General features: G+C 40.4%; 1 long non-coding RNA gene across 1 annotated transcript in view; it reads left to right on the forward strand.

Annotated features, from left to right (window-relative positions):
- The first annotated feature begins 12,523 nt into the window (after positions 1 to 12,523).
- LOC148901512 (uncharacterized) overlaps positions 12,524 to 15,116 on the forward strand; it is a 48,169-nt gene continuing 45,576 nt past the window's right edge. Inside the window, exon 1 of the long non-coding RNA XR_016113646.1 lies at positions 12,524 to 12,583. This is a non-coding gene — a long non-coding RNA (uncharacterized LOC148901512). The remainder of the gene's footprint in view (positions 12,584 to 15,116) is intronic.

A 15,116-nucleotide genomic window follows, 5' to 3' on the forward strand; every position in this document is an offset into this window, starting at 1 on the left:
TATAACACAATACAATACATGCTGATTTATAGATCACTTTCACTACAGCTCAACCTCTAACAAAGCGCTTCACAAAACAATTGGCATAAAGTGAAATAATAAACACAACAAATAACATTAAAAATGGACAGTCATTCAACCCGAACAACTTTTCCCTAGTACATTTTGTTGTTTAAAGCAGTTTGAGATAGAAGAGGAAAGAAATAAAATGCCACGAGTGGATCAGTGACATCATGCTCAAAATGTGCACACGTTGGCTATAAGCCAAGTTTAAAAGTCAACAAGAAGCTGTAGCATCAATTGATGAAAACAAGAAATTCTCCTGTCCCGTGTAAATCCATTTCTTTTTCAAGCGGCAACTCTCAGTACCAAATACGTGTCTGTGCTCCGCACCGATCCTCCTCTTTCCCGATCCTCAACTTCAGCAACCATCCATCCAACTGCATCAACGCAGACTGTCCAATTGCGCCGACAACTCCACTCAACAAATTGCGGGTATGAAAAATAATAACCAGTAAATGCACAAAAAAAAAACACAAAAGCCCCTGTCAAGCATCGCAGAATAAAAAAACCTCAGTAATCTTAATTTTTGTCATATAAAAAATAATTATTGTATATGAAACAAAATTTCATAATTGGAGGGAGACAGTCTTTGCCTGCAATGCATTGATGTTTCTGCCCCCCTTATCTGTCACATATTTTTAATATGACCTTTACATAGAACAGGGGTCGGCAACCTTTACAACTCAAAGAGCCATTTGGACCCATTTCCCACAGAAAAGAAAACACTGGGAGCCACAAAATCCTTTTGACATTTAAAATGAAGACAACACTGCATCTTTTCATCATCGTTTTTTACCTTTATATATCCATAAACAAAGTATAGTGTGTTGCATTTATGAATCAACGAATTGTTACAGAGAAGCGAAATTAAATTTCTGCACGCAACAAAAACATTTTAAACTCCGAAAAAAAGACGTTGGGTTGAAGATTACTTTCAAATATAATACTCAATGTCTATTTGAAAAAAAAAGAATATTTGCAAAATGGCAAATACAATATTTATCACCTGGTTAATGTGATTTCTGCTCCTGCACCACAGCGCACAGCCTCTGCACATCAGGGCTGTATGACGTTACCTTCATCTTCACACAGGACTGTAAGCTGTCGTCTGTCAGGCGTGAGTGATGTCTGTTTTTAAGGCGAACGAATCTGCCCACATATCATTAAACGTTCTGTTTTCTTCAGACACTTTTCTTTTCTTAGATGTATCCATAGTTGGTCGACCTGGGGGTCGAACAATTCAAGAAATCGTGCGCAATTTGGCGGTTGTGTCCGGTTATACGTCCACTGTCGATGGTTGTGACGTATATTATTAGCGACAAAAAAATTGAATATGTTTTATTTTGTATTATTTATAATCACCATAATCTTCAAATTTAGAATTACATTTAAAAAAAGAAAGAACTAAAATAATATACATTGAATTTAATACGTCTGTGTAAGCTCTCAGTCGTACAGGAGTGGTCCATTGATTAGAAGGTCATCAACATCTTCCTCCTGTGTGTGACACCATCGATGAGAAGCCTCTTGGATAGGAGGCGAAACGTCCGAAACCTTCAAATTTGTACAGATGACGGCTGAAGAAACCTTCTCATCGATTAAATTTAATACTCATTATTTATTTTCTAAAGCCGCAGGGAGCCGCAGCAAGGGGGTGAAAGAGCCACATGCCGCTCCGGAGCCGTGGGTTGCCGACGCCTTACATAGACTATAAAATAAAATTTTAATGTAAAGATAATATATGGCTTCAAAACAAGCAATAGTCTACACAAGTTGCAGCATCTGTGGCCGAGACACCCCATGTCCAATTAAACCAACTTTTCTCACCTCTCACCTTTTACTTCCAAAATCCTAGAAAAAGTTGTGTACTCTTAGCAACACTCTCACCTCTCCCAGAATGATCTCTATGAACCATTCCAATCTGGTTTCTCACCACAGTACAGAATCAGCTCTCTTCAAAGTCACAAATTATCTTCTTTTGGCAGCTGACGCCGGTTTACTCTCCATCCTTGTCCTTCTTAACCCCACTGCAGCTTTTGACACCATTTCTCATCCCATCCTCCTTGACAGACTTTCCTCCGTAGGGATCATCGACACAACCCTACCCTGGTTTCACTCTTATCTCTCTAGCCGCTCTCAGTTCATCCAAATTAATTCCTTCACTTCACAGTCCTCTCCTGTATCTTCTGGTGTGCCCCAAGGCTCTGTCCTGGGGACGCTCCTCTTTATCACCTACCTTCTTTCTCACTCCCATCAGGTCAAAAGCCGAGGTGTGATTCTTGTCATTCTTGACAGCACACTATCTTTCCACTCCCATATAAATAACTGAACCCAATCTGCGTACTTCCACCTACGCAATATCAATCGTCTTCACCCGTCTCTCACTCGTCACACTAGCCTCGTTCATAGTCTTGTCACCTCCCGGATTGACGATTGCAATTCACTTCTCTTTGGTGTCCATCAGAAACTTCTTCACAAACTTCAACTCGTCCAGAACTCTTCAGCCCGGATCATCACCAGAACCTCATCCTTTCACCACATCACTCCCGTCCTCCAAGAGCTCCACTGGCTCCCGGTCAAATATAGAATCAACTTTGAAATTCTTCATACATTTCAAGCTATCCATAACCTTGCCCCCCCATACCTATCTGACCTTCTTCAAATTTCTATTACCTCTCTGTGTGCCCCCCTCCCTCTGCCCGTCTCAGCATGATGGGTGACAGAGCCTTCAGCTGCTCTGCCCCCAAACTCTGGAACTCACTTCCTCCCAACATTCGTAACATCAATTCCTTTCCCACCTTCAAGTCCCATCTCAAAACCCACCTATTTAAAATTGCATTTTCTGTGTAGCTCTCTCTTGTTTCTATTTATAATTGTATTTTATTTATTGCATTTTATTTGTGATTGTATTTTATTTATTTATTATAGTACCTATGCTTGTCTGTGACTGTAAAGTGTCCTTGAGAGCTTTGAAAGGAGCTTAAAATGTAATTTATTATTATTATTATTATTATTATGAAGCTTATATAATGTGAAAAAGCAAACATTTGCAAACCTAACGCCCTCGAGAAAAAAAAAATCATGCACAGATTCAAAATCACCCCTCCAAAATTAATATAGGTCATTTATTTTTGACTATGATGAAAAACTATGTTTACATTTGTTTACCTATATACAACATACCAATTTATTAGTAGATGATCTGTATAGTGTCACTTTTCCCCCGAAATACTAATAATTCTCAACACATATACATTTAACTTTGATGTGATCAACATCAGTGATCTACCAATGAGACAAGCTTTGAAATGCTATTTGATAGCGGAATACGTAGAGCACCATGACCGTATACTGTCCAAGTCAAAACTTGGTGCATCAAACATCCAAATGTCAGGGTTGGGCTGAATTCAAAAGATAAATTATTCATATGGCCTTAGTAACGTGTGCATGAGGTCACCAGAAGGCCTTACGAGAAAAATGAACTTGACAGGGTACAGCGCATAAGTCGTCTTTCAACCCTTGTTAAGAAAAGAAGTAGGGGGAGGCGGGTCATCACTGAAGCAGCTGTTCAAGCAAGCAGAGAAAGTGACCTGCTCAGTAAACCAGAAATAAGAGGCAGAAATATGCAAAAAAAGGCTTTTGCACTATATGGCAAGCTGGGTTTGGTACCATAGCGTGCTTACCTTGGGGAGGTGATGAATTAAGAAAAGCACACTACACAAAAGCACGATGATGTGCTGTTATTCCTTATTGTAGTTTGGTGACTTCAAAAACCTTCCCCAGTCCCTACACAAGCCAGTCGCAAAAAAAAAAAGATATGCCAAGTCCAATTTATCACATTAGCATCATTAGTTTCACAGAGCACTATGTACAGTATTTTGGGGAATTTCAGCGGTTATTTTCAGAATGCATCTTGCTCTCTAGCTTGTGGAGTTTTGACGGTGAAGTCTGTTGCAGCAAACAGTAGATTGCGATACCTTCACTCCTGTCGCTTGGAAGTTGTTGCTGTTGGCCGAACTGCTCCAATACCATTGGAGTGGAATGTATAAATAAATGGGGTGTACCTAGAGACCATTTGAATGTGTGTGGCACACAGCGCTGTGAGAGTAAAGCTAATGTTAAACCAATTACTCTAAGAAGACAAAGCTAATAGCTACCCTGCTTGCAAGACCTTTCCATTCAAAAAGATTTGTTTGTGTATTTCGACGGCATGTCTCTGTGGCACTGACAAGGAAACCAATGCTAACCTTCATTTAGTCTCGGTAATGACAATACTGGAGAGGAATAAGAAATTGTGGGGGAAACAACATAGCAGACAATCAATAGCTTATTTTTCACTTTTTGTGAAGGTGTTGCGTCACACTTGTGTATGATTTTGAAGTGCGCTTTTCAACCCTTTCATGTCTTTCAATTCCTTGATGTCCTTGATGTGCGTCTCACCCTGACGCATAGCACACGCTTGAAAATTGTATAAAAGGAGCTGTCGCGGGACAGAGAGATTGGGCGAACCACGGGGCAGAATCATATCAGACTCATCTCGGACTCACGCCCGGCTTACGCCAGGCGTCGGACGGACATCGCGGCACGACTTGCTCGACTCCACGCCGCGATCAAGCTCTGCGCGTCACCTGCCTGGGAGACCTGACAACGAACCTACTTACAAATAAAGAGAAACATCAAACTCTTTAAAGGATTCAAATGTTTGTTGAAAGCCTCAGCATACCTATGAGAACTTTTGTACCACATCTGCCCGATCCGACCGTCAAAGTGTACTGTATACATGGATCTGCAATATGCTTAGTGGGCATTTGTGTACTGAAAAGTTTTCAGACCATTGTGTTGGGATACTAACTGTGTGACACTGAATAACACAATGTGGAACATTCCTGGGACCGTGCATTATGATTGTCTGGAAGAGACATTCAATACATAAATATTCAATTTGAAATAAAATCATGAAGATTTTATCAGGCATTCAGCTTTCAACATTCAACCAGATTTGCCACCTGGTCAAAGTCAAAACAACGATTGCTTTGGTGTGATTTTAGACATCAGATGGTCTAAATGGCAGTTCAAATCAGTAGTTACATACTCCCTGTCAGCAGTGCTGGTCACAGTTGTAAAACGTCAGCCTCGGTCAGCAAGTGCAGTGCTCTACGGCATCAACCATGCGGCTAAATGCCAGTGAATATTCTTCAGCGATGACCCTGGTTGACATAGAGTCCATCCGGGCTCCCAGAAGTATTCCTCAATCTGTTTATGTCTGTCTCTGTGACAGTAATACCTGTTGTTTGCTTTTCAGTGTTATCTTGGCATAATGGTTGCCTATTTCACAGAAAAAATATTCATTTTGAATCCTCTGGGATAGGGTAGAATGATGGATATTTGAACAAGTGTCAACATTTTGAAAACAACAAGAAATAATCCACAAGACAGCTGTTGTGCAATAATTGATGCTGTGGAAAACCATGCTCGTTTTTCAGGCAACTATGTTGGTTGAAGGAAAAAATGTGTATACCATTATTTGGCATATTGATTGTGTACTTTCAGAAGATAACATTTGTCTGAAAAAAAAAACACTGATGTCCAATTAATGCTTTTCAATAGCACTTATATCAGTAGCTTTTTTTAGGTTTAGTACCAGGTATGGTCAGTACATCTTTTATTGAATGGTTGGACAGTGTTATGTTTTGTTTCTAATACAATGTAATAAAACATTTTAATTGCTCATTTAGAACAAGATCCATCCATCCATCCATCTATTTTCAACAACTCTTATCCCAAAGAGGGTGAAGGGTAGTTGCAGGAGACCAGCCCAGCTGACTTCAGGCAAAAGACAGATTTCCCCCTGAACTGGATGCCACAGATATAGAGACATATAGAGACAAACGACCATCTAAACCTATAAACACACTGTGACTGAGTGGGACCCGATCCCACTGGGCCCACACTCCGTCAAGCAAGTGTACTACCCATCAGCGACCTCTATAGCAAGATTTGAATCTTAGAACCGTGATGGGACACTGAGGTGAAGACAGCAAAGTGTAGATCCGAAACAGATAATTCATTTAGGTGTCACGTGTTTCAACCTTAAAGGACAACCGACGCCTCCGGACAAGTTGTGTCAATAATTTGTAAAATCGCTTCAAATGACTTCTACTGAGCGTATTTTACAGATTCCACCACATATATTTTACGTTTTAAGAATTGCACTGAATATTCAGGAAGTCTTGTTTTTGAGTTGGTGACGAGTCCTCACGTCATGTCATGGAAGGAACGCCCTTGACCGAGAAAGGACACATTGTAGCAGTTCTTTCATGGCATCATTGCATTTTGCGGTACTTTGTTTGGTCTGAAAACTTCATGTTGATCCGTGTTGATGGCGAAATTAGAAAGAAAACACATAAATAACGCGATGGTGAATCCTTGTGTGTCACCGAAAACTATTTGATATTTGCTGGCAAAAAATCCCAGGAGACAATATCCACGGAGCTAAAAGAGTTTGTCACAACATTTCTCTCCAGATGCATCAAAATGACCGGAATAAATTATTTAATCGATTGCAAACATGGATGCTTTCTTCTTCAGAAATATTTGAATCATATTCATAACTGGATGAGTAACAAGAAAGCATGTTTTCCGAATCTGAAGCCATTGTTTTCATTCTCGAGCAAGGCAAGACGTCTTGGCGTGACACCACGAACAAGGGGGCGGGACCCTCTTAAACTGTCCACTTCCGGTTTATTTTTTTTGCAGTTTCAGCACACTTTAAGTCATTTTTATTGGTGTTTTGCATTTGAGATGTGTATTTTAGATGCTATAAAACGTTTTTCTGATGTCAGTTAGGAAACAAAAAAGTGATGTCGGTTGTCATTTAAGAGATTGCATGGGCTGTAAGTGGGTGTGTTGCCCGTGATCGACTGAGATTGCGATAACTTTGTAACATCCCAAATAATGGGTGCAGAATTTCATGTTCACTCAATCTAACTGCACTCTGTTGAAAGCAGGTGTAAAAGTGATGTAGAACACTGGACTAAAAATGGTTTGCACTTTATATAGCTTTGATGATTTTCACCTGATTTGGAGGAGAATGGCAAGCAAAAAAGTTGGGGTTTGCACTTTGCGTTGAAATCTTAGGAACTTCACACCCAAAAAAAGAGAAAAGCCAATGCCCATTTTCACTGTGGAAAAGATTTGTCCATCCCTTTGCCTCTCATTTTGCTTTCATTACGCTGTCATCCAGTTTTTGTGATATGCAAAATTAGCCATCTCAGGTTTTCTAAATGAAATTGGAGAATCGATTTGCATTTACACCTCCGAGAATTTACAGACACAATAAATCTTAAGCCCGGTTAAAAGAAATACCTTACATATCTGATTATTGCTTGCACAAACCTTAAGTGAACCAAGCACCAAATGTCCAGCTGCACAGTACTTGAATGCTGAACAGCAAAGATATTTTAGTGTTACGATGTAGACACAATGCTATGACGGATTATGATACAAAAGGTCAAACTTTTGTTTTAGCCCTAAACCAATACTGTATAATCAAGCCACTGGAAGCTGTTATCATTCATATTCTGTTTGTCGAAGAAATTCAAAATTGTTTATCAGTGATGAATTCACAGTCATTTTCTGTCCTTTTCCTTATATCAAAATGGATCATTATTTGAGGAGAAATAATTAGTGGCTCCCCGTTGTGTGTTCTGACCATAATTTGGTAGTTTCAAGGGATAGTGTGGTTATGTCCACAGGAGACCTCCACATGTGCCATCACTTTCATTATTTCCCCCTAGTCATGGGGGACAAAGTCAAGTTCATTGCCTCCAGCAATCATGACATCTTTTCGCAACAGGACACAAGGGCGGGAACTTTTCAAGGACAAAATCATTTTCTAACATTTTTTTCCCAAAGAATGACACAATCACGCTTTAGCAAGGAGTCAGGCCCATATTCTCTCATCACCCTCATTATATACATTGATGAAAATGTTTGTTCAGCCGTCATCTGCACTTCTTTGAAGGTGTCGGACGTTTCGCTTCTTATCCAAGATGCTTCTTCTGCGAACTAAAGTCAATACTTTAGTTCGAACTAACATCAAGATGTTAGTTCGCAAGCAACACGAAAAAATGACTGCAGGGTTGCACTTTACTTGCTAACTGTTTACTGTAGCTTTCTGTCTCTAATTCTATTATTCTGCAGACGTGGAGTCGGAAGTATCTCTGGAATCACAAGCGCCCCCTGTCATGAGGCGGGAGAACTGTTTGCCTCACCTACGCACAGCGTTTTGATAAAAATAAAACAAAATAAACACTGTAGTACAGTGTTTATAATGTACAATGACTCTACATTATATACACCAGCTAAACTGTAGAAATTTAGTTCATATACTAAACGTGTTTGAACGCTTTAATAGCGATATCCTCTGCCCCTTGCAATTGACTCACACACATCAGCTACTGTCTGATGTGATCAATTACCTAAGATTAAAGTGACACGGCAACTCCACCTTTACAGTGTTACTTTTGCAGCGTCAGTGTCAGCTCCAGGAGTGATGGGATGACTCTGTCAGCGAATATATCTTTTGAAACGCCCGTTCTCAGTTGTTACACAACATTCAAAAAGCAACAGAGATGTGACGACAGTATGGAAGAGAGGTGTCTGTTATGGAATGACTCCCTCATATATTGGTGGGAAAGAATGAGGTGTCAAAGGAAAAAAAATGGTAATAGACTGGAATACATTAAATGATGCAGTGTCCACTGGACTGGAAACAATTCTGCAGGCTTCTTTAAAGCTCACCAGCCCGAGAATCAGCAATGGAGAGTGTGTAACTATGTGTGGTTTAGTGTTCCAAAAGTCAAGAAAATATTCATATGCCAAATTAAATGTAAACTTGTTTTCAGTCCAAACAAATGAAATTTCAAATTGTTTCCCCAATTCAATATATCCCTGTCTCCTAAATATACAACATTGTTCTGAACACATGGGGACATCATTCACCATTACATTTGCAGGGAAATCTAGTTTTTTTCAAGTTGAGTTGAAGAAATTCATTGAAATGAAAAGCAAGTGATGGGTCAACATACCAAGTGGACATGTCATGGGAGACCAGTTACCAACAGATGGTGAAATGCTTGATTCCTCACTTTCCAATAAAGTCCTCAACATATAAATTTTGCTTATACAGTAAAGTCTCGTTATATCGATATCGGATATATCGATAGTCCCGGTTATATCGATACTATTTCTGTGCACGCACGGAGAAAATTACATGCAAACAGGGTCGGATATATCGATAGTCCCGGTTATATCGATATTTTTTCGGACTCCCTTGAATATCGATATAACGAGACTTTACTGTAATATATAGTTGTATTAGGGTGTAGAAGTGGTTTGGTGAATTATTCAAGTATTTCATTCATAATTGATGAACATTAATCCACGACAAACTAGTCCAATACAAAAGTGTGTCATTCCGTATGGGTATCTTGCACTTAGCGCAGAGCAAAGTATTCTGGGAGGTCTTTGTTTTTATTACAACAATCTTGGTTGGTTACACATGTAAACTTTCATACACACACAGATGGTAACACTTGTAATTTGCGTGTTACATTTTGTGGTTGCACCAAACATACCTCCTGGCCAAAAAATATCAACATTGGGTTCACCTTACGATTTCTAATCTGCTTTTGGAAAATACTTTTTTCATGTTCAAATTAAGCCAATTGTGTACTTTTAGCTTCTAATAATACTGATAAAATAATGTTTGGTGATGTGTCTATGTGCCACATACACAGACTGGTTTGCACTCTTTGAAGCAAGCAGCAGGAGGTTTATGGATGTTGTGAAAGAGGACATGAAGGCATGGTGTGAGAGAACAGAAGTAAAAAAAACTGGGTTAGATGGAGGACACTGATTCGCTGTGGTAACCCCTGAAGGGAAAAGCCGAAAGGAAAAGAAGAAACAGAAGAAGCAAGCAGCAGGAGATGGTCAAACGATGGCAAGAACGTGCAGATGAGATCCGATGTGCTGGTTGACAAACCAACCTAATGTAACCGGCCCTGCCCAGCTGTGTATGAAGCAAGATGAGGGTTGGCAACACTTTATGAATATATCTGCCCCAGAAATAAGATTTGTCGATAAATGTTGCTTTGGATATTGAAATTGTGTTGAAAACACTTGGACAAAATGGAGCTACATTTTTTCTTTAAACATAACCAAATTTCTAGAAATGGAATCACAGGTGAGAAAAATATCTCTCTAGTTTTGAGAAAGAGATTTAAAAAAGGATAAAAAAGGATCGGTTTGAAATAAGTAGGAATTTTGTGTTGCCAAAGGACTCTTTGTAATTTTTCAGAAACTCCTGCAATGTAAGGTACTGCTACTCCTCTCCTTTTTGCATCTTGAGAATTATTGGTTTCATTTCATTTCAAACCGTTAAGGCAAAAATTAGTGCATCCAAAAGATAGGCTACCAAATGAAAAACAAAGTAATGTAGTTTATTCCATACATTGTAAGAATGAAAATTATAAAGAGCAGTACATTGGGGAGACTCAACAAATTCTCAAAAAATACTTTATCAACATCGCAGGGATAATACAAGTGGGCCTCAATCGGCAGTACATTTGCACCTAAAAGCTAGCAACCACTCATTTGACAACAATGAGGTTAAAATCTTAGCGAAAGAACATAGATGGTTTGAAAGGGGGGTAAAAGAAGCGATTCTTATAAAACAACAAAATCCTTCATTAAACCGGTCTGGTGGGGTGAGGTTCAATTTGGATCGTTCATACAATAGCCTGCTTAGGCAAAACAGGTTAGGCAACATTCGTAATGCTGATGAGGTGATACCGGTGGGAGTGGGGGAAACGGGCCAGTCGTTAGTCAGGAATGTAGGAACAATCAGTGGGGCCACAGGGAGGGGTCCTCTGCTCCCCCCAACCAGAGAGTAGGGACCTATCATAGCTGTGTCCGGCGCCGCCATGGCTGGACATTAGGGATATATAAATAGGGCCGATACGACCAGTCAGACTTTAGTTCGCTGATGAAGCCTCTTGGATAGGAGGCGAAACGTCGGAAACCTTCAAATTTGTACAGATGACGGCTGAAGAAACCTTCTCATCGATACAGCTACAGTATGTCATTTCTCTTGCACCGAATTCTACACGTACTTCAACAGCAAAGTCTGTGAAAAAGCTGCTTGGATAGGCCTTGTTTTTTCTTTCTGGGAATGCTTCCTTCTCCTCCTGGATCTAAACAGTGAGCTTCAGAGAGATAGGAGGATACAAGCATGCCGCAAAGGACTTGACACACAGATGTCCGTACAAGTGGTTGCCTTTTTGTGCTGCAAAACAGTGGAGTTGGATATCATAAGTATCTGAATTTGTCTACAGAAGCAGCAGGGGAGATATCCAATTTTATTCAAGGAATGTATGTGTCCAAAAGTGTAGAAAAATGAGAAGAAATCCATCGGTCAAATAGGTATAGAAAATCATCCATCCATCCATCCATCCATCCATCCATCCATCCATCCATCCATCCATCCATCCATCCATCCATCCATCCATCCATCCATCCATCCATCCATCCATCCATCCACACATGTGTCACAGCACATGCTGGAGCCTATGACAGCTGCCTCCCGGCAGTAGGCTGAGATGGTTGCCAGCCAGTCACAAGACATACCATCCGCACACCATCCGAACAAACATCCGCGCTCACGCTCACACTTGAGGACAATTCAGAGTGTTCCATTGACCTTCCATGCATGAATCGAATCCTGCACCTCTGCACTGTGATGCCAATGTCAGTGTCTGAAACTCATGACAAAAACGGACACCCGGGCAGACAACTCTGAAAAGTTGCCTGCCCGGCCATAAACTTGTCTGCCCCATTTTTCACAACTTGAAACAAAATAAGACAACTAATCGCAAAAACTAAGAAAAAAACAAAACAAAACATTGTTGCGAAGTATAAAGGATTTTTTTTTAAGTTAAGGAAGTACCTACCACAAATGCTCCCTTGCTTAATTTATGGTAACTATCCCTTGCTGAAGATTTTGCTCCAGTTGTCGTTTGTCGTCATGGTGCACAATGCAATGTTTGGATTGGATTTGCTTTTATTAGTCTTGCACTGGAGAAATGTACATTTCACAGCAGTAAAATTCTGAAAGGAATGAAAGTAGAAAAACAAAATACAAAATACAGGAGCTGCTGCAGGCAGGCAATGTTTGAATTGCGTTGCCTGCTTAAAGTCACATGGACTACTCCTTCTAAGCGGCTTTCAAAACTCTCAAGTACACTTTTGTCACATCGTCGTCGCCGTCCAGAGCGCGCCCCTCCCCTCCTGTCTCCTCCTCCGCTGCTCCTTGGAGACGGCCCCTCCCTTCCTGACTCACCGGGCTCCTGCAACTGTTCTTGATTCCCTTGATTGTGCCTTCTGGCTATAAAAGCCACTCCTACCTTACTGTCTTTGTCGGAGTATTTCAGGAAGTTCCCCGCTACTACCACACCACCAGGTCTGATCGTTTATTGCCCTCATTTGTTACCTCTTTGTTTGTTTGATTATTGCATGTCTCAGTAAAAGACTCTTGATTGGAACTCTGTCTCACCGTGCATTTTGGATCATACCCTTTCCGCCTTCCCTTGTCCCTCGAGTGGACGTGACAACTTTTCAGTCACTGTGTAGTCCAAAGCCACCTGTTTCATGCTTCGGACTACACCTTGACTGAAAAGTGTACTTGAGAGTTTTGGAAGCCGCTACGGAGTCCACGTGGCTTCTAGCGGTCTGCTTGTAGCTTTTGCTTGAGTGAATGAAACAAACGTTTGATTTAAAAAAAAACAACAACTTTTTTTTCTTGAAGAAGTTGTCGGCCACCTGGGCTCAGACGTTTTGAAAGCCCGACATAAAAGTTGTACGCCCCGGACCACCGGGCAGATGCTATTTCAAACACTGCCAATGTGCTAACTAGTTAACCAGTCGATGAAAAGGTTTCTTCAGTCGTCATCTGTACTCCTTTGTAATCCAAGTACAGATACACATTTTAAGAAACCTTAAACCTCCTGTACCACTGAGAGCTTACACAGACGTAGTTAACCTGTCGTCAGAAAATCGGAAAATAATGGTCCTGAAATGGGGTTTAGTGCACATTATAATGATGATTGTGCTAAAAAGAAAGTAAAAACTATTATACATAAAGATATTGTAGACTATTACAATGTTATACACTTTTTCAGACTATTGACATTTTGGCTTGATTGTGACCTCTGACTGTTTTTGCTCTCCAAGTCCGATTATTTGTTTGGGTTTTTTTTCTTTTTATTCTGTCAGCATGTCTCAAAGTGAGCCTGAACATCAGTGCAGTCATTCCATTTGGACAGGATTGGTTCAAGTGAGAAAAAAAAACTCTCTGAGTGAATCTCTGTCCATCTAATGGCATCAGAGGCTTGAGAGAGTCTCCGACCATAGACAACACTCAAATCAGAGCGAGCCTTCCAACTGACCTTGCTCTGTAATCATCCCGCTACAGGGGATTAGGCAATCACTCAAACCACCTGGAAAGGTCTGTTTGTTCACATTTCACAGATATAAGTCAGAGCACCCCCTATTCTCCCCCAGCAAGTTGCTGGTTTCATCAAGAACTCTCTGATTACGGAAGGTCCCCGCGACTGTGTAACATGCTGTATTGACGCTATCGTCTCTACGTTTGGTATTTCAATCAGTTTCATTTGCAAACTTATTTTTATCAGAATAGTGAGGCATTGAAACTGTATTTTTAACCACTTGACAGTAATTCCCAAACTGTGTTGGGCCTGTGCACCCCAATTCAGTGAGACCTCAACTTACGAACTTAATTGGTTCCCAGACAGAGTGTGTAAGGCGAAAAGTGTGTATCTAAAAAAAAAATCCCATAGGAAACCATTAAAATGGGAATAATCCGTTCCCGGGTTTCCATAAAATAAACTTTTCAACTAAATAAGCCTTAAAACTACACACAGCATACCTTATTCTATCGATGAGAAGGTTTCTTCAGCCGTCATCTGTACAAATTTGAAGGTTTCGGACGTTTCGCCTCTTATCCAAGAGGCTTCGTCAGCGAACTAAAGTCTGACTGGTCGTATCGCCCCTATTTATATATCCCTCATGTCCAGAAATGGCGGCGCCGGACACAGCTGTGATAGGTCCCTACTTTCAGGTTGGGGGGAGCAGAGGACCACTCCCTGTGGCCCCACTGATTGTTCCTACATTCCTGACTAACGACTGGCCCATTTGCCCCACTCCCACCGGTATCACCTCATCAGCATTACAAATGTTTCTTAACCTGTTTTGCCTAAGCAGGCTATTGTATGAACGATCCAAATTGAACCTCACCCCACCAGATCGGTTTAATGAAGGATTTTGTTGTTTTATAAGAATCGCTTGTTTTACCCCCCTTTCTAACCATCTATGTTCTTTCGCTAAGATTTTTACCTTAAAATCCATGTCTGGACATTAGGGATATATAAATAGGGCCGATACGACCAGTCAGACTTTAGTTCGCTGACGAAGCCTCTTGGATAGGAGGCGAAACGTCCGAAACCTTCAAATTTGTACAGATGACGGCTGAAGAAACCTTCTCATTGATGGACCATTCCCTTACGACTGAGAGCTTACACAGACGTACCTTATTCTATGTATAATAAATGTGCTATTGTATTGTAATGAAAGAAATACACTGCATTGTATCATGCAGTCACTTTATTTACATTTGTGATGGTCATTGATGGCTTGATGGAATGGTGTTGGAGGTCCGAGGTCAAAGGGAATTGCTGTTTGGAAAGAGTCACATTCCATAAGGACTGTAATTAAAGAAATAAACTGTGATATAAAATAAAGTCATTTTATTTACCTTTATGAAGGTCATTGATGGCTTGATGGAATGGTGCTGGAGGTCGAAGGTCAAAGGAAATTGCTGTTTGGAAAGAGATGCCCATTACACGAGGACTGTAATTAAAGAAATAAACTGTGCTGTAAAATAAAGTTTTATTTACCTTTTTGATGGTCATTGATGG

The sequence above is a fragment of the Hippocampus bargibanti genome, linkage group LG02 (assembly GCF_051943395.1).
Source record: "Hippocampus bargibanti isolate YZ-2025 linkage group LG02, ASM5194339v1, whole genome shotgun sequence".
Lineage (NCBI taxonomy): Eukaryota > Metazoa > Chordata > Actinopteri > Syngnathiformes > Syngnathidae > Hippocampus > Hippocampus bargibanti.